Source organism: Lissotriton helveticus, chromosome 1_1, assembly GCF_964261635.1.
Source record: "Lissotriton helveticus chromosome 1_1, aLisHel1.1, whole genome shotgun sequence".
Taxonomy (NCBI): domain Eukaryota; kingdom Metazoa; phylum Chordata; class Amphibia; order Caudata; family Salamandridae; genus Lissotriton; species Lissotriton helveticus.
In genome coordinates this window covers 1,612,436,452-1,612,459,980 of record NC_136057.1, presented here as the reverse complement: position 1 = coordinate 1,612,459,980, position 23,529 = coordinate 1,612,436,452, and the positions used below count along the sequence as shown (strand labels likewise).

General features: G+C 46.6%; 1 long non-coding RNA gene across 3 annotated transcripts in view; it reads left to right on the top strand.

Moving 5' to 3' along the window:
- Positions 1-23,529, top strand: part of LOC144773686 (uncharacterized) — a 1,071,276-nt gene that overhangs the window by 272,764 nt on the left and 774,983 nt on the right. For all 3 annotated transcript variants that reach the window (XR_013600051.1, XR_013600052.1, XR_013600053.1), the window contains exons 3-5: positions 9,055-9,137; positions 11,847-11,878; positions 12,034-12,095. This is a non-coding gene — a long non-coding RNA (uncharacterized LOC144773686). The remainder of the gene's footprint in view (positions 1-9,054; positions 9,138-11,846; positions 11,879-12,033; positions 12,096-23,529) is intronic.

Genomic DNA, 23,529 nt, shown 5'->3' with positions numbered 1-23,529 from the left:
AGCCGCAAAACCTATTTTGCGGGTCGCAAATAAATTACGACTCACTAAATAGGTTTTGTACATGGCACATGATGTTTTTGCAAGCGCAAACGGGCTCGCAAACTTGTTTGCGCATGCAAAAATGGGTCGTGCATCTGGCCCCACGTTTTTTGCTCATTACCTCTATGCTCTCTGTCTACATTCATGATTGCAGTTTAACTTTTTGTAAACACATATAACAGTCACTCAGTACAACTTATGATTATGCTATTGATGCCACTTTTTAACTGTAATTATTTCTTCTCTATAGCCATTCTCAGAACATAACCTACTCAAAGATCATTATAATTTATAGTAAGTGAGTGTTTCAGTTCTGCTTTGGCATCTTAGTCTCCACCTTCCTATAACCAAGGATCTGAGTTCTTAGCTCAGGACTCATGGGAAACTCATCTCTATAGTATGTTTACATCTTTATACTCTGAATGGAACTAATGTCTTCCATAATAATCCAACTCCTTTGCTTGCTGCATCGAAATGCAGTCCTTGCAAAAGACAATGGTCATTGATGTACCTTGAGCCTGTTGTTCCCCTTATTCACTTCAGGCTCGAACTAGGTTGTCCGACGCTTAGAGGGGCTCCGTAATGGCTCTAACTTCAGCTTACCTACAGTTCCTTCACTCTCGCTGTCACTACCTTTCACCGTCACTATTGTTCTTTGATTTTGTTTTTTGTACTCTGTATGTACTCTCCACTTTTCAGCCTTGCAGTGGTACGCGTTCTCAAGAGTGAACACCCACTTGAGGACTCCACACAGGATTTGAATGCTCCTGTCTGATGGTCACAGATTAGTACTCAAAGAACCTAGAGATGGAGTTTAACCTCATTCGGGTCCATAATAGAAACCAATAAACACCCCTTTCTGAACCTTGTCAATTGTGAGCATTGTTGGACTATCAGTGCTAAAAAGCAGAGGTGGTATAGAGCTCCTCTGTATAGATTACCTGAGTCTTAGCTTGTACAGATTCCTTTTCTTTTACTAGAACTGACAGGATAGAGCACATTGGAAGGAAAGGTCTGACATTGTCTGACAAAGCACCCTCCCCCAACCCCCCCACCCCAAAAAAACCTTCCAGATGACAAGACTGTTGCAGTTCCGTTTTGTTTCCTAACTCTCTCTGGCTAACCTGCCAACCCTTAAAGTAGCCACTATTTAATATATAATTGACGGCTATGACTTGCTGGTTTTCCTGTTAGAAAGAGAATGCACGGTGGAAGTTTAATTCAATGACTTAAAGTGAGTATTAAAAACCATGTCACACCTACTAAAAATTACATTACAAACTATTTTGTTGCATAAATGTAAGGAATTCGATATTATTTGGAGTGGGTGCCTACCCACCTCAAGGAATTATCACAACCCTTGTCAGGGTGAACCCCCAATGTCACTAAATTAACCAGGGGCCCATACCTGGCAAGTGTGGCACTGAGCAGACAGGCTTAACTTAGCGACATGTGTAAAGTATTTATGCAGTACTTAAACGGTAATAAAGTCAGAATGTAAAATATTACATATTCCCAACAGAATCAGACAAATGCAGTAACATTTAACAAACAAATCGACACAAATATAATAAGGTTAAACTGACTTGTGAACGTAAATTTTTTTCAGTAGAAATGGCACCAAAAAATGCCAAGGACTAAAGATAATCACTGGTTGTGGTAGACCAGTACGTGGGCACAATTTGAGGCTGACCACAATGAAACGTGAGTTGGATACATCAACCAGGTTAATTCTGTTCAAAGGTTTTACCTTCTTGCTTAGTTCTTTAAGTCCCAGTCCACCACAGGAGTACACTTATATAGCCCCCAGGACCACAGGGTAGGTCCTTAGAAACTCAGATTGTTAAGCAGAGACCAACAACAGGGTCCAGTCCAAGTCCAGTATCCAATGGTGAGCTAGGTACTTCCAGAAAAAGGCCTCTTGTAGCTTGTTCTATCCCTATAACTTGCCCAGAAGGTGAGTCCTGTGTCCCTTGAAGGATACATCTTATCCTTGAGAGAGAGCAGATCCAGTTCTGTAAGGTTCCTCTCGGGACACAGGTAGCAGGTCTAATCCTCTTGCCTTCCACAGGTTTTGGAAGTGAAACCTACCCACTCAGGACATTTTCAAAATGGCAAGTGTCTTTGGCCACAATAAACTTAGGCTCTGTGGGCTAGGGGTGGATGTGTGGGGAGTGTACTATGGTAATACTAGTGTCCTCCCGCAACTCACACCAGTTTGAAGCAGCCACTGTACCCACAATAAACCCAGAAATATAATTCTGGTAAGAAAAAGGCAGAGTCCGGCAGCAGCCAGACAGTGGATGCACAAGAATTGCCTCAGTATCCTGTTCTCTCCTCTTTTAAGTGTGCTCCAGGAGTTGTATATAAACTCAGCATGTGTGTCAAGTAGGATTTTACACATTAGTGGCCTGCCACTGAAAAAAAATATTTTGGGTGCTGGTCAATGTTAGGACATGTTAGCGTTAAATTTCTATTTTAAATACTATGTGCCTGCCTTGTGGGCTACAAGACCTACATTGAGGTGACATATTCATATTTAAAAGAAGGGTTGTGACTTGTCAAATGGGTTTATTCTGACAAGTTGAACTGCAGTTTATACACTACTACAATCCACACTATTACAGTCTGACTACAATGGTTGGTCTGAAACCATGTTTGCATTTTCACTGTAGTGGATGGCAAAATAAGTACTGCAGTCCACTAGTGGCATTTAACGTCTGGGGCCAGGGTACATAGTGTACCATATACTAAGGAATTATGGGTAAGTTATAGGAGTATGCAAATTCTATTATGTTTTAAAGTGTAAGCACCAGCACTGTATTGCTGGTTAACTGGGGTAAAGTGCACAGAGCTCCAAAGCTATCTAAAATATTGAGTCCAATTGAAAGTTGAAAAATCTGGATTGACATGATGAAAGACAGATTTCCTACAGCTGGATTTTGCAGTGGTTTGATAATGATGATAAAAAGCTGCATCAAGGTGGGCCGTTGAATGTGGAGGCATACCTACTGTATGAGCCGTGATGCAGGAGAGAGCCCCAATGATTCATCAGTTGGACCAGGGGTTTGTGGGTGAGGGGGATTCGGGGGTTGCGGAGAGGAAGGGGGTTCTCAGTGGTAAACTCACTGTGTTAGCATGGAGTCCCAAGCTGCAGCTATGGGGTGCTTTCGGATTTGCCAGGCTTCCTTCTAGTATAATGCAGAGCTCTCCGGCTTACCCCAACAGAGCAGCGCCTGATTCCACTGAGTAGGGTTCTGGGGTTAGTGTGCTTGCCAATGCATGGTTAGTAAGCGCTTGACCAAGAGGAGAGCTAGATTGGCAAAACATGTCAGCACCCTGTGGTTTTTCCTCCTGTGAAATCTGCCTGGAGCTGTTGCCCCCCAAGAATTAAGTGTGGTAAGCTCTGTGACGGTGGCCAGTGCAGGATGTGTGGAGTACCAGAAGCTGGCTATGTGTGGGCATGACCATAGCATATGCTGAAATTGGCTTACTTAGCATGACATGTGGGGCAGGGAAGGTTAGCTGCTGGGAACATGCGGTTTAGCTGGGAGGGTGTGAGTTAGGCCCTAAGGAGAATCATACATTTAATGTTTCTTAAAACGTACATTTCTGGAGATGAGTGGGGCGACTCGGGTGCTCTAGACCATTCAGTGTCATGTAGGTGATCGGAGGTATAGTAGCACATTATCTGCGTTTAGGTACACTGTGTGTACTGTTCCATCTAGTGGGATTCCGCAGTGCTGCACCTCTGACCAGAGTCGATGGGCCAATGGCTCTGTAGCAGGGGCAAATAGACTAGGTAAGAGGGGGCGCTATTGTCGCATACCATGACCAGTGGGGAAGGATATACTCAGACATGAGTCCCTTGCTCACTGCTCCATCAGGATTCAAGCAAGCCGGGCCGACGACGCCTGGAATGGCAGAAACCGGTCCCCGGAAGCTTGTCTCCTTTCTGGTGAAGAATTGGCTTGGTAGTTTGGTCTGCCCTGTTCCCATGATGCACGGGGCCAGGGACAGACTAATTTGCATATAGCCAGGTTCTGAGCTGGGATGGGGCAGTGAGCTAAATAACGGTGATGGATCAAGCCTTGATCTTTGGACTGGGTAAGAGTGGTCTGCTTAATTCAGACACTCTGTTCATCACCACCCCCTTTTCTGAATCATTTCGTCCACCATAAGCGTGGAAGGGTATACTCAGACATGAGTCCCTTGCTCACTGCTCCATCAGGATTCAAGCAAGCCGGGCCGACGACGCCTGGAATGGCAGAAACCGGTCGCCGGAAGCTTGTCTCCTTTCTGGTGAAGAATTGGCTTGGTAGTTTGGTCTGCCCTGTTCCCATGATGCACTGGGCCAGGGACAGACTAATTTGCATATAGCCAGGTTCTGAGCTGGGATGGGGCAGTGAGCTAAATAACGGTGATGGATCAAGCCCTGATCTTTGGACTGGGTAAGAGTGGTCTGCTTAATTCAGACACTCTGTTCATCACCACCCCCTTTTCTGGATCATTTTGTCCACCATAAGCGTGGAAGGGTATACTCAGACATGAGTCCCTTGCTCACTGCTCCATCAGGATTCAAGCAAGCCGGGCCGACGACGCCTGGAATGGCAGAAACCGGTCCCCGGAAGCTTGTCTCCTTTCTGGTGAAGAATTGGCTTGGTAGTTTGGTCTGCCCTGTTCCCATGATGCACTGGGCCAGGGACAGACTAATTTGCATATAGCCAGGTTCTGAGCTGGGATGGGGCAGTGAGCTAAATAACGGTGATGGATCAAGCCCTGATCTTTGGACTGGGTAAAAGTGGTCTGCTTAATTCAGACACTCTGTTCATCACCACCCCCTTTTCTGAATCATTTTGTCCACCATAAGCGTGGAAGGGTATACTCAGACATGAGTCCCTTGCTCACTGCTCCATCAGGATTCAAGCAAGCCGGGCCGACGACGCCTGGAATGGCAGAAACCGGTCCCCGGAAGCTTGTCTCCTTTCTGGTGAAGAATTGGCTTGGTAGTTTGGTCTGCCCTGTTCCCATGATGCACTGGGCCAGGGACAGACTAATTTGCATATAGCCAGGTTCTGAGCTGGGATGGGGCAGTGAGCTAAATAACGGTGATGGATCAAGCCCTGATCTTTGGACTGGGTAAGAGTGGTCTGCTTAATTCAGACACTCTGTTCATCACCACCCCCTTTTCTGAATCAGTGGGGAAGGAGGACAAGATCAGGTTGCCAATACGTGTTCAGGAAGTCTGGTTTATGTACAGCAATTTCATGTAGGCCTAGAGACATCGACCCAGACCCATCGCCGCCAGGAAGTCAAGGAGGTAGTCCCATGATAGGGATTCAAGCGCCTTTTTTCAGGTCTAGTATGAAACATGCCGCTGGTGGGTAGCGTGAAAAAGGCCTCGTCCATGACATGGAAGAATCATCTGATATTATTGAACGTAATACGACTGGGCAAAATTCCGTTCTGATATGAATGAACCAGTGTAAGCAATATTTGTACATACCGTTCTGCCAGTACTTTTCCTAAAATGTTATAGTCAGCACTTAATATTGCAGTGGGTCTGTAAGAAGAGAGCTGGGCAGGGTCCCTGTCAGGTTTCAGTACAGAGACCAGAAGAGACTCTTGGAGGGAAGTTGGGAGCATGACAGTAGTGAGGGCTCTCATTATAAATTTCTGCTAACTTGGGGGCTAGGAAAGTTGAGATGCAGTCACAGTATTCTAGCGGAAGGCCAGGTCATGTTTTGCTTTCTTCACCTCGTCTAAGGTGATCAATTTGTCAAACTCCTCATGCACAATGATGGTAATGGGGAGCAATAATAGAGGGTCCAGGAATGGCTGGATGTCTCCTGGGGGTGGCGCTGGGAATGTCCGATAAAATGTGGTGTGATAGGAGCCAAAGGCTCGCAATATGTCAACTTGGGAATATAGGGCGGAACCCCCATGCACAAACTCTGTAATTGGTGGGGATTGCACCTCTTGGCGAACAAGCCAGGCTCCCGGGTATATCACCTGTGGCATGAATCTGGGTTGTGTACTCTGCAAATTTGTAGCAGAGGAGGCATTCTATTAGCGAAAGAAGCATGGCAAGCTTTAGGGTCAGTCAATGCGCAGCATGTTGTCTCGTCTGGGAATGGCAGGTTTCTAGGGTCTACACCCCCTCTTCAGCGGTTTTTAGGTCTAGAGTCAGTTCTCTGTGGACTCCAGCTATATTTTGTATGCAAAAGCCCCTGGTGACTACCTTGAAGGAGTCCCATTCCAAGGCCCGGGTAGTGGCGATGGCATGGTTGTCCACAAAGTATTGGGTGATGTGGATCAGTTGGGATTCACAGAAAGCCATATCATCCAATGTGTTGTTAGAGAGGCTTCAGGTAGGAACCAGGGATGTGGTGTACCCCATTCAATGTCTGTGACATGGGTGGTGTGATCAGAGAGCATGCGTCCCAGATAATTTTAGTGTGAGATTCATGGTATTAGGTCCGAGGAGCACTTAAAGCAGTCCAATCAGACATACAGATTATGCAGGCAAAGTAGTAGCAGTACAGGCGGGAGTGCGGATTGTGGGATCTCCAGGCATCCTGAAGGGTCATTGTTAGGCCCACCCAGCAAAGTTTTTGAGTGTTGGTGGGATGGGGCATGGTGGAGCAGAGTATGCGAGTGATCAAGAAAACAATCCACCACGCTGTTGTAGTCTCTTCCCAGTATTAATGGGATACCCACCAACTGGCCAAAGACCCCAGACAGAGTGGCCCAAAAGGCTGTCTGCTCTGTGTTCGTTGCGTACATGCAGCCCAAGAAGACAGGGTCACAGTCTAATCGGCTTTACACAAAGACATATCTCCCCTCTTTGTCAACTACTGTTTGAAAGGTTTGGAAAGGGGTGCCTGGGTGGATCCATATTAAAGCGATAACCTAGTACTATGCTTTTTGTGGTAACATTTTGTATACTTTTGTAATTCTATAATAAATAAAACTATTGACATTCATCCAACAGGGTTGTTGCAAATGGTATTTGTAAAATACGACACACCACAGGTTGGTTCTAACGTTTTATAAGAAATGCCACCGGAATTAGGTTTCCGTTTAAAAAAAAAAAATCCCTAAGAAATAAAACTGTGTGCATTCATTCAATAGGGTGTTTTAAAGGTTAATATGGAATGCTACGCCATGGGGTGGCTTTAAAGTGTAATATAATAGGCCGCCTTAACTAGGTTTCCGGTCTATGGCAAAGTATGATATATTTTCAATTGATAGATATCGTAGGGCACATAACCACTCTAAGATGGCGGCATTTGTTATTCTAGTCAGTCCGCTTTCTATCGCGAGTGAGATGGTGATTGAAACACGCAGGGGTGAATTTAAGAACCAAGCGGATGTTCGGCGGGTTCTTTTACACTCGAGGTTGCAAGAAACACGGAGCAGGCCAGGAGACGCTAGAGTCCCGGTAAGTGAACAGTGTGAAGGCTAGGCAGTTTGAGGCCATTAGGTAAACATTTTTAAATCCGCACCCTCGCTAAAGCAGAAGCAGCTTAAAAGGAACTCAAGGCGCTGCAGATAAACTTGTGCGATGCACCGTTTTGGCTTCTACATTTCCTGTTTTGGTTGCAGGTTTGTAGGAAATCGGAGGAACTATCTGTTTTATCTGTCCTTGGTAGTGTCAAGACATGGGACCGCAGCATACGGGTTAGCATGCGCAAAGGGGAAGTTAGGGGTAGATGTGATAATGGGGAGCTTCATACTACCTTACGAATTTCGGGTTTGCTCCCGAGATACACAATCAATTAGAACATTGAGGTCCTGGAACATAGTTGAACGCTTCCGATTGTTTATTAATAATAAAATATATATAATTTTAATAAATACCTTTGATAGATATCATTGACACCTAGCATTAGGATACTTACTGTAGCTCTAATATAAGTTGATAAGGGGCATTTTAGGGTGATCGATTATGACCTCTATGCCGAGTGTTCTATTGCCAATGGACTACAATTAGACATCTGGCTATTCTACATGGAGAGATTGTTTCCTCCTTCTACTCACCAATGAAAAGGGTGGGTATTCACGTTTGATTCACACAATGTGAAAGGATTTTGACTGAATGGTTCTATTGAATGAGAGGGAGTTGAGCATCTACAGAGATATAAATAGCACCATGATTGGAACAGAGAATGTAGTGTGGAAACTCATGCTTTGTATGGATTATATATATAAAAAGTTGAATGTATTGTCTTTTTAGATGAATTGTAATGTCAATTGCGATAAAGCTGGACATCGTGTTCTTGAATGAGCATCTGTATTTTTAATGATGGTGTGTAATATCAATCTGTTTTTTATATTGTCATTTTTAGATTAACCTTGGGGAGATTTGTACAAACTATTTGTTAGCCTGAAGAAGGTGGGACACTATCAAATACCACCGAAACGCGTCGCTTCTGTGTCTAAGAATAATTTGAAAAACAACTCCTGGTTTTCTAGTTAGGTGGCCTAACTAGAAAACTCGAAATAACATCTTGTGCAAAATAATAATACCTATGTGTATAGTATGTGATGCAAAAGCACTTATATGGTATTGTTTTCTAAGTGTGTGTCCATGCTGGTCAGATTGTTGTTTTTAGATTTAGTGATTGCATTTTTATTTCTCCCTCTTTTGTGCAATTTGCTGTCTTTTAACAAACAGTTTTTTTATGTTTGATTATGTTTTGTAATACGATCTCTTAGGAGACAAGTTTTTAACAAATAGATTTAAGTCTTTTAATAGTGTAAAATAAAAGATTCATGACTTTTCTACATTGTGTTCTTGGGTTCTAATTGGTGCTATTAGAGTGAGGTCTGATTTGAAGCAGTATGTGTGTGATGTGTCCATAAAAACAGAGGCCAAAGGGACCATTGTTTTCAGTGGATCCATATTAAGGCACCCCATGCATATGAGGAGTATTTCGTACCATAAACCTGTATCTTCCAGCGCTTGCTAAGTCACTAAAGTTCACTACTGATGAGGTGTGTCTCTTGCAGGAAGCTGATGTGTGCCTGCTGCTGTTTGATGTGTGCGTATACGGAAACGGCGAGATGAAGCGTGCATTCCCTGCACATTTAAGGTAAGGAATTTAGTGACTTGGTTGTTGGCAATGCAGTGACATGTAAAATGTGCAGATGAAACAGCCCCGGCCCTGGGTTTCCTCATGTATCTGTGCATGAGGGCGGTTGTGCATCGCTCATGTTATGAAGGGGATAAAATTGGCGAGTAACCAGTAACGCTCAAACATGAACCTGAGCCTGCAGCCAGTGGCTGCACACCCAAACTGTTTCTCTAAGAGCCAATGCATTAAATGGGCGTGATGGCAAATCGCAATGCGGTGATGAAAGGCAAGAGGGGGGTGATGGGTGACAGACATGTAATCTAGGTTATAGTGCATGTGTATGAGCGGTCAATCAGTTGTTTCTCTAGTGACGACCACATGGTAGGAGCAGTATCTATTATGTGTGTATACCTGAGGGCGACATGTGGTACCTTTCGGTGTAGGTGCACCGAGATTCCTGACAAGGAATGTCAGGAAGACTGATGGGTGGTCCCCGGATGTCTCCTGTCCCCTAATAGACTACTGTTTCATTAGGGGGCAGCGGTGTTAAAGCAGGTCATCTGCAGATTTTGGTGAGAAACAGAAGCCCCCATGCCCTAAGCTCATCGATGCTCCTTCGTCGCCACTTGCGGTTGAGCTTGAGTCTGTGTGTTATCGGGGCAAGTGCTGGCGTAGGCAGCTTCTTTGGTGAATTGTTAACTCTGTCTCAGTTCATGTGGGAAAGGCACTCATGCTGCTCTCCAGGCCTGCCCTGTCTCCTGCCCCATCGGCCCCTTGACTATTGGGCCATGGAGCATCCCTTGAAGTGGGTCCCAACTAAATCACGCTAACGCTGGGGCAGTAGCATGTAGACGGAGGGTAAGACAGAAACTCAGCTGTTCTCATGCATTAGGGGAGCAGCGTGTCTGGTGGCTTGTAGAATTGCATCCCTGCCCTTATAGTGAAGTAGTTTTGTGACTATTGGACGGAGAGGCGCCCTCTGATAGGGCCTGCAAGCCGACACCTGATGCACCCTTTCCATGGAAAAAGGAGAGGAGAGAGATTGCGCTGGTGTGAAGTACCTCACCCATTCCTCCAGGGAGTCGGTCATGGGCCTGGATCACTCTAAGCCCTTTTTGAAGCCCACTACTCAAATATTATTTTTGCGAGCCCTTCCATCGGCATCCTCGGCCCGATGTTCGAGTTGTTGTACTCTGTCAAGGAGGTCCCGCATAGCCTCTACATGATCTGCCAGTTGTGGTGTCACTTCGTATAGATTGCACTCAGAGTCTGTGACTCGGGTGGCCAATTTTTATTGGTCTTCCGTCAGAAGGCCGAAGTCCGCTTGGATCTCCTCTAGTCGCGACACTACCGAGTTGAGCGATGTCTCTATGGTGTGCAGCAGGGCGACCAGCTTGGCAACGGAATCTTGGCTGCTGTGATGTGACCCCCTGGTCTTGGCAGTCTTATTAGCTTGCCTTCAGTGAATGCAGATGAGATTGACCCCTGGTTGTTTTGAGCCTGTCCATGGTTGCTAGTTACTATGGGTGTGCAATCGCGAGTTGTATCAGGTGGCGTCGGCGTTGTTGTTCCTCACTCCGGTGAGTGCTGTGAAGGGGTATCAAAAGGGACCAACACCGCTAGATTTGGCTGTCTGGAGGCACCTCCCTCGACTACCGAGGTGCAGAGGTTACAGGTGCTGAGGACTCCCTGGTTCCACAAGTCGCCTCTGCTGACCCCACCAGGTGCTGCTCTCGCAATGTGGGCATTGCAAGGGGGGAGCGAGCTGCCCTATTGTAATGGCTAACTCAATGGTGACTTTTGGGTTTAACCCGAGGACCAAGGGTTGGGTTTGTCTTCTCCTTGCTGGTGACTACCAGGGCCCACAGCACCCCAGCCAAGTCCTGACTTGTGTCCACAGTACTCTGGGAAGGGGTGTGCACCGGTGGTGCACCATCATGCAACACCTGTGGGATCTCGTCCCGGACCCAGGAGAGAGGCCTCCACTGCGACGTCCAAGGCCGAGGGGATGGCGGCTGGACACTGATTGTGGGGTGGAGACTCCAGCCTGCTGGGCCACAAGAGACATCCCCAGCTGACCACAGTTCTCAGTGCGGTGATGGGAGAACAGGTTCCTTTTGGCCCCCCCCCCTGTCAACGGCTATGAGTGAATTCTTACCACGACTTGCACAGGAATAGGTAGCTGCTCTTTTCCCAACTCCACCTCTAGGATACCCAGAGCCAGTTGTTTTGAACTTGACCCTCAAGGACAACAAAGGGGGAAGGGGGAATGGATAAAATAATAAACAATTGAAGAGACTGCTCTGGATCTGTTCTTTTCTACTTCTTTGGTCTCGTCTGTAGTTTTGACGGATCTTAGAAGTTCTAATGCATTAAGGGAGAAAAAGATTTAACACCCTTCCTATTGCTCCAAATACCTAAATCTATTATATCTTGTTCTTACCTAACATTCCAGAGTCTAGTGCTACTCTTCGTTCTTTTATCTTCTTTTGTTTTCTACTCTTTTGCTCCAGAAGTTTTATCTGCAAATATATATATATTTTGTATTACTTCTTGCCTTCCTTGTGTTATCTTTATACTACGTATTAACCTTTCTATGTCTACTCTTACCTTCTCTAGTGAACACGCTGTTCTAGTAGTTTTTTGTCTGTAGTCTTTTCATTTATTATCCTAGAGTGTATGTGTCTCTCTTGGCTTTGGATTGATTGCTCTTGTTTTGTCTCTCAGGTCTTCCAGAATTTCTTAGGACTACCACTAAGGTAAGTACATTCCTAATTCTCTATATTTCTTCATTACCAATCTCTTAGAACAGTACTGTTATATCTCTTGTATTTCTCCTCACCTGCACACCCACACTCGTATCATTAACCCAGCTACAGGTTTCACTTATCTGTGCTTTTTCTTCTTTTTGAAGACGCTGTGTTTATGCTGAAGTGTCCACTCGAGCTCCCGGCTGAATTCAAGGACTGGAACGCGGTAAGGTGACTCTTGGTACCTTTTCTCACCAACCTAAATTATCGCTAACTGTGGAGAAGGGAGGGGAATGAGGAAATAAGGAGGTGTCCGACTAGGGAACGGGCCCAAAATAATTAGAGAAAACGCAACGCAAATGGCCCAAAATATCGGAAAGGTGACAGGAACTCTATACTACGAACTGTCAGAAAACTCTGGTGAAGTGCGCATTAGTATTTGCACGCGTGCTTCACCTAGCTTTACGCACCTGGAGGTAACCACTAGACCGCCAACTCGTCTCCCAGGTCGGCGGCCATCTTGAGATTCCGTATGCGAACTGCTGAACTCCAACAGCGGTTCCGAACTAGATTTTCTTGGTTTACCCAGCAGTTCCTGATTCCCAGAGCACAGACAGAATGGATTTGTCTGGTCTGGGTCTTGGTAGGTCTGACACCCCCGCAGGCCCCTGAAAACCTTCCCTCCGTGATGTGCCCTCTCAGTATGCTGAGGGGGAATTACTGGTCTGTGTGTATGGGTCTCCCACCCGAGGGTGACCCACTTGTAAGAAAGGGCTGCTGGAGTCAGGGGCTGTGCTTTTGATCAGGCATCACAGCGCTCCCTTGGGCACCAGTGTTCCTTCCAGGGAACCGATGGAGCACTGAGGCCCAATGTCCTGTCAGTAGGTGCACCCGTGTTTCGTGGCTGATAGTGGGAGTCAATGGAGAGCCCTCATCACAATGGGCCAAAGGCCAGTCCAACAGCTCAGCCCTCCTATGGAGGGCCTCTGAGGGGGCGGGTATTACCTGGAGGCTCGCTGAGTCAACAGGTGACAACGGGCCATGCTGTGTTGGAGTCGGGGAGGTGAGTCTGTGGTCAATGAGAGTTGTTGCAGGGGTGGGTCACTGTAGTGGATGGCCCAGATGTGGGACCCCAGTGGCTCGCGTGCTGACTCCGAACGTTGATCAGGGCCACAACTGGTTGGACTGAGTTACAGGTGTCCCTTGTGCAGGACTGCAGAGGGGTCACCGAGCCCTAGACCCCAGTCGTGCCTCTGGGCCGCCCCTAAGAGTCTAGTTGCCTCTGAGTAAGCATGGGCGTAAAATCCGCTCCGATCGCGGATTTTTCGGATTTTCGGCAAATTCGCAATCCGCGAACTCTCGCGAATTTGTCGAAAATCCGTGAATCCGCTCGCGGCGGATTTTTTGCTTGGTTGCGGCACGCGGCGTGGTGCACGGCGTTCACTTTCCGTCATTAAGCGTTTGCCGAGTTGTTTTTCTCGATCATATTTAGCGAGTGCCGCGCCATTTTGGATCTTGCTGCATGATCCCGCGGGAGTTTGGCGCCCGCGAATACGTAATCGCGGCTTGCCACCTTGCACAGCATACCTCGCGAGAGTTCGCAATTGCGAACACGTAGTTGCGGCGGAAAGGAACAATCTCGCACTCGCGAAATAGAGATTTTGCAATTCTGCACAAGAAAATCACCAGCAAACAGGATAAACCTTCAGAAAATTATGATTTTTATCAGAATCACTCCTCAGGTTGACATTTGCATGGCCTTTTTTTTGCAAGGAGTCCATTTTTTGGGGGGGGAGGAAGGAAGTGCCCCACAGTCTCCAACTTCCTGTTCCTGTCCAGCAGGCTCCTCCCAGTGCTTTGTCCATCTCCTGGTCACTTTCATTTGGATCTGGAGCTGGAAGGTTTACTTTTTGTGGGTGCTGCTGGATATTTGGATTTGAGGCCTTTTTGACTGTCTTTGGATCACTTTTGGATTAGAAATCAACTTTCACAAGTAAGTTTGTTTGGGGCATTACAGTTGCTGCAAGTACAATTTTGGAACTTTTTCAGAACATTAAATAAATTATATTGTTGGTAGCCACAGTATCCAGTAGGACCAGGGTTGGTTAGGGGTGCATGATACAACTGTTTTGTTGAATTTAAACACCATTGAGGCCATGGATGGGCTGGGATTGTGCTGATTTTATTGTTTTTTGTCGTTTTTTTGGGGCTGCTGGTGGGGCCTTTTGCCAAGGGGTAGTGGTGCATGGACTGAGTGTGCCTGTAGTGTGGTCTCACTCTCTTTAATGTAAACATCATGGATGGTATTGGATTGTGGTGATTTCTGGCTTGTTTTCTGTTTTTTGGGGGTGTACTGTTGATGTGGACTGTGGCCATGTGGGTGGTGGTGGTGGCCATCTTGAGTCCTGGCTGGTACAGGCAACATGTGCTTGGGGTGTAAGGGGCCATTTTGAAGAGAGGCAGTGTCTGAGGCCTGCACTTATTTTGCCTACTTTTCATCCATTATGCCCAGGGGTAGTGAGTGTTGCATGGGCCTAGTGTTTCTGAGGGGTGTCTTCTTGAATTTAAACACCATTGAGGCCATGGATGGGCTGGGATTGTGCTGATTTTATTGTTTTTTGTCGTTTTTTTGGGGCTGCTGGTGGGGCCTTTTGCCAAGGGGTAGTGGTGCATGGACTGAGTGTGCCTGTAGTGTGGTCTCACTCTCTTTAATGTAAACATCATGGATGGCATTGGATTGTGGTGATTTCTGGCTGGTTTTCTGTTTTTTGGGGGTGTACTGTTGATGTGGACTGTGGCCATGTGGGTGGTGGTGGTGGCCATCTTGAGTCCTGGCTGGTACAGGCAACATGTGCTTGGGGTGTAAGGGGCCATTTTGAAGAGAGGCAGTGTCTGAGGCCTGCACTTATTTTGCCTACTTTTCATCCATTATGCCCAGGGGTAGTGAGTGTTGCATGGGCCTAGTGTTTCTGAGGGGTGTCTTCTTGAATTTAAACACCATTGAGGCCATGGATGGGCTGGGATTGTGCTGATTTTATTGTTTTTTGTCGTTTTTTTGGGGCTGCTGGTGGGGCCTTTTGCCAAGGGGTAGTGGTGCATGGACTGAGTGTGCCTGTAGTGTGGTCTCACTCTCTTTAATGTAAACATCATGGATAGCATTGGATTGTGGTGATTTCTGGCTGGTTTTCTGTTTTTTGGGGGTGTACTGTTGATGTGGACTGTGGCCATGTGGGTGGTGGTGGTGGCCATCTTGAGTCCTGGCTGGTACAGGCAACATGTGCTTGGGGTGTAAGGGGCCATTTTGAAGAGAGGCAGTGTCTGAGGCCTGCACTTATTTTGCCTACTTTTCATCCATTATGCCCAGGGGTAGTGAGTGTTGCATACTTGCATGGCCCTAGTCTTTCTGTGGGGTGTCTTCAATATAAACATCATGGATGGCATGGGATTGTGCTCATTTTTCTGTGTTTTGTCGGTGTTTTGTCGATGTTTTGGTGTGTATAACTGAACTGATGTTCCTCTGTCTTCTATTGCTTTTAGGTGCACAAGACTCAAGAGAACCACCAGTGCCAGGAAGAAGTCCTGCAGCGGTGTGTGTGTGCAGCATAACGTCACGCGACGTCACGTCTGGACACAGACAACTCTGCAACTCGTGCAACTGCTGCCTGCTGTTCTGACCTGCTCTGAAGAAGATGGCCCCAAAAAAAGTAACCCGTAGCTCCTCTAGCAAGAAAGGTGCCAGTAAGGAGCAGAAGAAGCAAGTTACCAAGGAGACTGGTGTGCCACCCGCCCCTTTTTTTGGGAGTAAAAAAAAAGTATGCCTGCAGCAGCAGCGGGATCTGCTGGGGACCAAGCTGGCAGCAGCACCCCCGCTCCATTGGGCTCAGTGCCACCACCACCACCACACCAACTTAAGTCCAAGCCCTTGAGTGCTGCAGAGGCAGCCAGTATAGTTCTTCAATCACCATCGACCAGTGATGTTGGCTCATCGCAAGAAAGCAGCAGCAATGTCCCTCAATCAACACAGGTTGTTGTAGCTCATCTGACGAGTGTTGAACAACCACAGCCGCAACAACAATCACATGTGCAAGTACAAGCCCAAGTACATGTGGAAGGAGAGGCAGCGCAAGGAGATGCGCAAGCAGAGGTGCATGGAGGGTCACAAGTGCCCACAATAGTTGTTCCTCCCGAAGTAGGGGCACATCAGGAAATCGACAATCAAGGCGAGGTATCATTTGAGGAAGCCACTCCTCCTGATGATCCTTCATTGTCTTCCACACCCCTAGCAAGGAAGAGATCAAGGGTGGTGTCTACATCTTCTTCAAGCACACCTCCTTCTGATGATACGGATCAAACTTGGGAACCAGCACCACTGCCGTCTGAGAGTGAGGCACACCATGATCCGACAAAGGTAGTTAAGCGTAAAAGGAAGCTCGTCCAAAGTCTCAGAGTTATGGAGTGTGATGAGGCTCAACAAGAAGTGGCGGATACTGCTGCTGATGAAGACTCTGCCAACGACGACCCAGTCATCATAAAGGTCACTGCAGCCCCAGCGGGCATGCAGCAAACAGACATTTTGACCCTAGCCCGAAGAGCTGCTGAGCGTGATGATGATGATGTTGTCGATGAGGAGGCAGTGGAAACACCACAATCATTGGAGTTAAGTAGTACACCAACTCGTCCCGCTTCCATATTTCTTTCTGGCAAGAAGAGACCTCCATCCACCTCGACCTTAATTAGTGGCGTTGAAAGTGCACAACGTACAAAAGTTGGGCAATCCAGATCCTCCACTTCATCTGGCATTAGCTTCATGACCACCACCACCAGTATCGCCGCCTCCTCCAGGTCCCACAGACACTTCAAGTCCCCAGTTTGGGACTTCTTTACTGTTTGTCAAAAAAATCCAAAGTTTGCCATTTGTACCCTTTGTAAGCTTGCAGTTAGTCGTGGTAAGCCAGGTACCAACTATGGTACCGGAGGCCAGAGAGGTCATCTTAGGAGACAGCACACTGTCCAATGGTTTGCGCACCTAGATGCGATCAAGAAAGGCCGAATTCAAGGAAACGTTGATGTTGCATCTGATGATGACGAGGAGGAAGAAGACGTGTCAAACACTTCCCTTACACCCAGTACCCCTGTCAGCAGCACACCCAATGTGAGGCACACTAAGAGTGTTGGAGCGAGTGAGACACCAACGCACAAAAGTTCACCAGCGAGCAAAATTGGGTCAACGAAGTCATTATCAGCCCGTAAATGCTTGGTCCAGGGCAACATTAGAACAATGCTTACTTCAGACGTGCCATATGAACGCAACCACCCACTGACGCGTCTGTATAACACTAAGCTGGCTAAAATGCTAGCTGTGGACCTTCTCCCTTTTTCTTTTGTAGAAGCGGTAGGTTTTCTAGAATTAGTGGCAACGCTCTGCCCTAAATGGAAGGTTCCTAGCCGGTTCTATTTTGCCAGAGTTGCGGTTCCAGCACTACATGAAGATGTGCTGGAGGCGATTGGGGCAGCTTTGCAGAAGAGTGCTGTTCACACAATACATCTTAAATAACAAATGGTGAGAACAGGGTCGTGGGGAAATATTTAAAGACCCAACTTACAGGCTAAATTCCCCTGAATAACTATCTAAACACAAAAGACAGCCCGGGGGTCTAAAGGGAGTATATCGAGCGGCCTCCCACTGAGCTCAGATGAGCACCACGAGGTCGCGACGGACAGAGCGGGACCTCCTTCTTACCCTGAGCTAGGTTCCAGGAGAGGTGAGGCACACTCCCTGTATATTATGGATATACGATACGCCGAATTGATACAGAGGAGCATTGATCCCACGTTCACATGTTGATATCCTTTTATTTTGCACTTTTACAAGACAGTAGCGAGTGATTAAGAACTGTGGCCCTGACGAAAGCCCTTGGTACTAGTCCATTTTGGGCTGAAACATGTTGGCCTTTTGAAAAGCAGTTATTTGGTCCAAACTGCTTCACTTGTTTGTTTTTAACAAGGGAGAGTACAATGCCGATTAAAATTTCTTTTATTGTTTCTCTATCCTATTTTAACTCACACCACTCCTTTCTTTCGCACTGCACTTTTTCCATCTAGATCATGGCTTTGTGGTTGTCACAGTGATTGAGGGCTTGTCCCCAACAAGTTTTTGTGGTTAGGTACGGTCTTATTGATCAGAAGACATACCAACCAGCTTGGGATGACCAGATGATAATAATTTGATCTACATAAGACATTGATGGGAATCCTACCTCTCTGGAGGGGTCCATTCAATCGGTCGCGGTGAATCATAGAGCCATGAGGTTATAATTCCATTTCTACGTCCTATTTTTTATTCTGAGGCACTAAGCAAGGTCTAGTATTGAATCATTCCTGCTCACTTATATAGGAGTATAGTGAATAGAGGGACCACTCGATATACTCCCTTTAGACCCCCGGGCTGTCATTTGTGTTTACACACAATACATCTGACAACAGACATGTGGACCAGTGGCGCAGGCTCTGATTACATGTGCATCACTGCACACTGGGTCTCTTTTTCAGGTGTTAAAGCAAAGCTAAACGCAGGTGTTGACCCGGACAAAGTTTTCAAAGCTGCTCGGAAACATGCAACACTAGCCATGTTTGGCTTGGAGAAAAGTCACACATCCCAAAACATTTTGGACGAGTTTGACAAAAAGGTCTTGAAAATGCTATCCCCAAAAAAACGCCAGATTGGTTATGTTTCCACGGATAATGGCGCCAATGTAGTTAAGGCCATGGCGCTGGGTCGCTATTTTAGAGTGCCGTGTTTGGCGCACTGTATCAACCTGGTAGTTCAAAAATTCTTGAGTGATAGAGACAGTGCAGCGTTCGCGGTAATGGCCACCTGCCGCAAAATGTGCAACCATTTCAGCCATTCTTTTAAGGCCCGGAAGCATCTGAGGAGGCTGCTACTTCAAAGTCGAATACCAGTGAAAGCACTCATCCAGGAGGTGGCAACACGTTGGAACTCAACCTTCTACATGCTTGAGCGTCTGTATGAGCAGTATACGGTACTCGATCACTATTTCTTCACAGAGGGTACATCTCAGAAGGAGGACATGCGGATGGGTGCGGCGCAATGGGACATAGTTAAAAGCCTGACAGACATGCTTCGTCCTTTTGAGTTCTTCACGCGTGCAGTCAGCCAGGAGGACTGTAATTTGGGAAAAGCTATCCCATTGTTGTGCATGCTGGAGCACCAACTGATGGCGGTGTCTTCTGAGTTTGAAAAAGATGGAAAAAAAAAAGACCATTTTATTTTGTCTGAGAAATTATTAGAGCGCCTACGTGGTGATGAACGTCTTCAAAAGATCAAGTCAGAACAGCATTACATTTGTGCTACTATTCTGGATCCACGCTACAAAAAGGCGCTGGCAGGCGAAGCATTCTTTCCTTTTGCTGATGCAGATGTTCAAAAGTACAAACATTGGTTAGCCTGGTCAGCCAAGAGGTTTGAAAAAGAACGGCAGGTTATTGAAGGAGAAGACAGTACATCAGCATCAGCATCAGCAGGCCATCCCCAGTCACAAGAATCCACTTCTGCACCTGTGGCTGGGGCACAAGTGACCTCTCAGCCGTTAAAGACACCGGCAAGTGGATCATCTGCACCACACACAATGACAACACTAACAGTGGCTGCGGAGGAGGATTGGCTAAGTTTGATGGGGTATGGTTCTCGAAAAAATGTCACAGGCACAGCAAAAAGTAAGCAAAGTGGAGGAACCGTTGATGACCTTGAGTCGATGGTGCAGGACTATCTGAATGACTCAACAGAGGTCTTTCTTAATGATGAGCCATTGCAGTATTGGCATGGGAAAAAACAATTGTGGCCAGAGCTCTCCAACCTGGCTATAAACTATTTGTCTTGCCCACTCGCAAGTGTGTCTTCTGAACGTGTTTTCAGTGCTCCTGGTGGCATTGTAACTCCCAAACGGAGCCGCCTCTCGCCCCAAAATGTGGAGCGGCTGACAATGATCAAGATGAATCAGCACCTCATACCACCAGATTACAAAGTACGAGAAAGCACGCCGCATGAAGACGAGGAGGACGGCAACGTAGATGAGGGGATTTGTTCTCTGTTCGATGGCACTGACCTCATCCTGCCTGAATTCGCAGAGTATGATGACGAAATCTTCTTCTTATTCCCTGACACCGAGCCCTGAAAATGAGACAATGAATCAATAACTTTCTTTTTCGTCCTTATTCACTTTTATTCCTGTGTGTCTCTCTTTCTTTGTTTTGCACAGTTAATTTAATTCAAACTTTAATCACCTAATCCCAAAAACAAGACCATCAGCAGAACTGTCTTCACTTGTTTGCTCATTGATTTGAAGGTGCCGCAGTCTACATTCCTCAGGTTCACAAGTTCTGAAGAACATGCTCCTCTATCCTCCTCCTCCAGACTGCGATTTCCCTCAAAGCAGAGTGCTGGATTACGCCCAATGAAGAAAGACTCAGCACTTGTGGGGGTGTTCTACTTCTTTGCGGGTGAGTTGACGGATTTGGGCCCATTGCTGTGAAGCTCTAATAATGGATAAAAGTGTTTTGGACCAAATATGAGGTGGAAATTTCTTGCCGTTTTTGCTGACTTGCTTGCCTTTGAGGTGCTCTTTGGCGGGGTTCCGGGTGTTTGTGGGTGAGTTTTGGGGTCTGGGAGCACTGCTGCGACAGTCTAATCTTGATTGCATTTGCTTTTCAGGAAATCCGTGGTGGAAAACAGAAGTTATGATGATTGATGATGACCTAGCTGCACAGCGCGTTTGGACCGAAGGCCGAGAGATATTGTAAGTATGAGATTTAGCTTTTTTGCTGTTTGGGTGTGTTGTCGCGTGGTTTTTTGCGGGTGGGTTGGCGGGTCTTGGCTGGGGCATTCCTGGGGCATTCCTGGGAAGGTCTAATGCCGGATAGAAGTGTTTTGGACAAAATCCTTAAGGAAAAGCCTTTTTTTTGCTATTTCTTCTGACATCTTGCTCAATGTAGCGTTTTGGGGGGCTTCCTGCTGTTCGTGGGTGGGTTGCGGCCGGGGTCTCTGTCGAAGCACTGCTGCGACAGTCTAATCTTGATTGCATTTGCTTTTCAGGAAATCCGTGGTGGAAAACAGGAGTTATGATGATTGATGATGACCTAGCTGGTAGTAACTGCACAGCGCGTTTGGACCGAAGGCCGAGAGATATTGTAAGTATGAGATTTAGCTTTTTCGCTGTTTGGGGGTGTTGTCGCGTGGTTTTTTGCGGGTGGGTTGGCGGGTCTTGCCTGGGGCATTCCTGGGAAGGTCTAATACCGGATAGAAGTGTTTTGAACAAAATCCATAAGGAAACACCAGTTTTGGCACTTTTTGTAGGTTAGGGTTCGTTAGGGTTAGCCCTAGCAGCAGGATTGCATGTGTTTCGGGGTGTTCTATTGCAACGCAGTTCTGGGGTTTTAGAGCACTGTTGGAGCGATGCTGGCTATGGATACTTTTGCTTGCTTGCAATTGGTTTGAATACAATCCACGGTCTGTATTTGGGCCTACTGTTACTTTCAAAGTACGTTTTGTCTCCATTTTTCTGCTAGGCATCGTTTTTGGAGAGCTGATTGGGGGTCTTCTACATTTTTGCGACTGGCTTTAGTAAGGGTCTTGGTGGGAGCATTGCTGGGAAGGTCAAATTTTGTTCTAAAACACAGTTTACAGTACACCTACCTTGAGGGGAAAGATCCGCTATAATATTTTGGCCATACTTATTTATCCTTAAAAAGGTGACTCAGACAGAGCACGCAATTTCAAAAATATTCTACTGTCTATTAGGGAAATCAAAGTGTGACTTTTTGCACCACACAGCGTGCATACCTTTTATTTATTTATCAGTGGTATTGTAATAGCAATTCCTGTTTTCCGTTCAATAATTACAGGCCGGGTTTCAGTCAACATCCGCCAGGCAGGCAGTGGACAGGGTGTCTTCTGTCAGTGGTCACCAACATTGATGGACGAAGCGTCAGCTGGAATGGAGGAGTGCCGCTAATAAGAGGAATTGTTTGCTGCATGCAACTTACTTACCAAATTCAACAGGACAACTCCAACAACATACAGAATACAGATACAGTATCCATTGTTTTCTTCTATGAGTGTGACTGCATGTGCTTAGCTTTAGTTTGTACCCAAAGATTTCTTTATCTTCAATTATTGTTTGTCCAGGCTGTGCTTTTTTTTTCTTCTCTCAACAAAACCTACCCAAAAAGAAACCCCCATTCCCATCCATTTTCCAAACCCTAACCCTCTTCCCCCGGGCTGTGTTGTTTTGCTTGATGTCTGACTAAAATGACATCAATAATTCCACACACTTGCTGGGGAGGATAAGGTCATAGCAACAGGCTGGTGAAGGAATACGAGGATATCTTCTAGACTTACTCAGCTTCAGTACTATATCTTCTAGTAGTAGGAGCCAATGTCAAATAAATTCAACGCAAGTACTAGTTATACTTGCAAGCAAATACTTTACCATTTGTTAGGCTACATTATGGCACTGTTCTAGTGTACTGTCACCTGCTATATTCTCGATCGTACCGTAACCGTTGTAATGCTACAGTAAGGACAAACCAGGTTTCGTTTTCTTTTTTTCCATAGGCATGCAACTGCCACTGTGTCACACCACTAGTACCACCGCAATGAGGAAATTTCACCCGCCCAGGATTGCCAACGTTAATCCCCATTTCACGTGAAGCCAGCCCTGGGCCTAGCCCTAATTTCTAACACAAATTACAGGTAAGATAAGCGTTTGGTGGGAGGTAGTATAATGGAGTATTATTTAGGACTAGACGAGAGATTGACGGTAGTACTACTAAAGTCCTACGACTGTTCAGGAAAACAAACTTACTGTTACACCCCCGTCCCCCACCCACCAGACTGAAAAGCAGTAAAAAACAGGTATGGTCAGATAAAGTTTAAAAATGTATATTTATGTAGCCCTAACAAAATAATCTCCCTCAAGACCCACCCTAACCCCAACAATTGTCTTTGAAAAGTCCCAAAAAGAACCCAACTCCCAAATCCCACCCCCCAAAAGTCTCTAAAAAAAGGGCAAGGGACACTCCACTACTGGAGGGTGCTGGTGCATTTTGCGGCATGGGCATCATACTCCTTGCGGAGGGTGGCAAGCTCGAAGCGGAGGCCCTCCACCAAGTTCTTATAGTTCTGGACCTCCTGCTCCAGGTAGGACATTCGGACTCCTAGGCGGCGTTGGCGTGCCTTGCAGCTCCTGTGGGGGGCAGCTGGTCTTTCTGTTGCTTGGCGGTGGCGGTTGGCTTTGTTAGCCCGGCTCGGTCCCGCTGGAGCACTGCGCATGCTGGCGTCCCGTGGGGTCACGGAGGAGGATGCAGCTGTCCCAGTCGAGGATGTTGTTGTTGCACCGGTCGACTGCGTGTCCTCCTCCTCCTCCAGGGCCACCAGCCGCCGATATTCGGCGACAGTGGCATCCAGCCTCCGTTGCCGGGCCATTCGAGCCTGCTCCCTCCGTGATGTCGATTTGGAAGGAGCAACTATATGAAGAAAGAAAGACATAGTCTGTAACCAATGCTCCTTAGCATTAATAACACAAAGTGATTGAGCCGAAAGTTGGGTCACAGTACAAGTAGCAAATTGAAAGCACAGTACATAA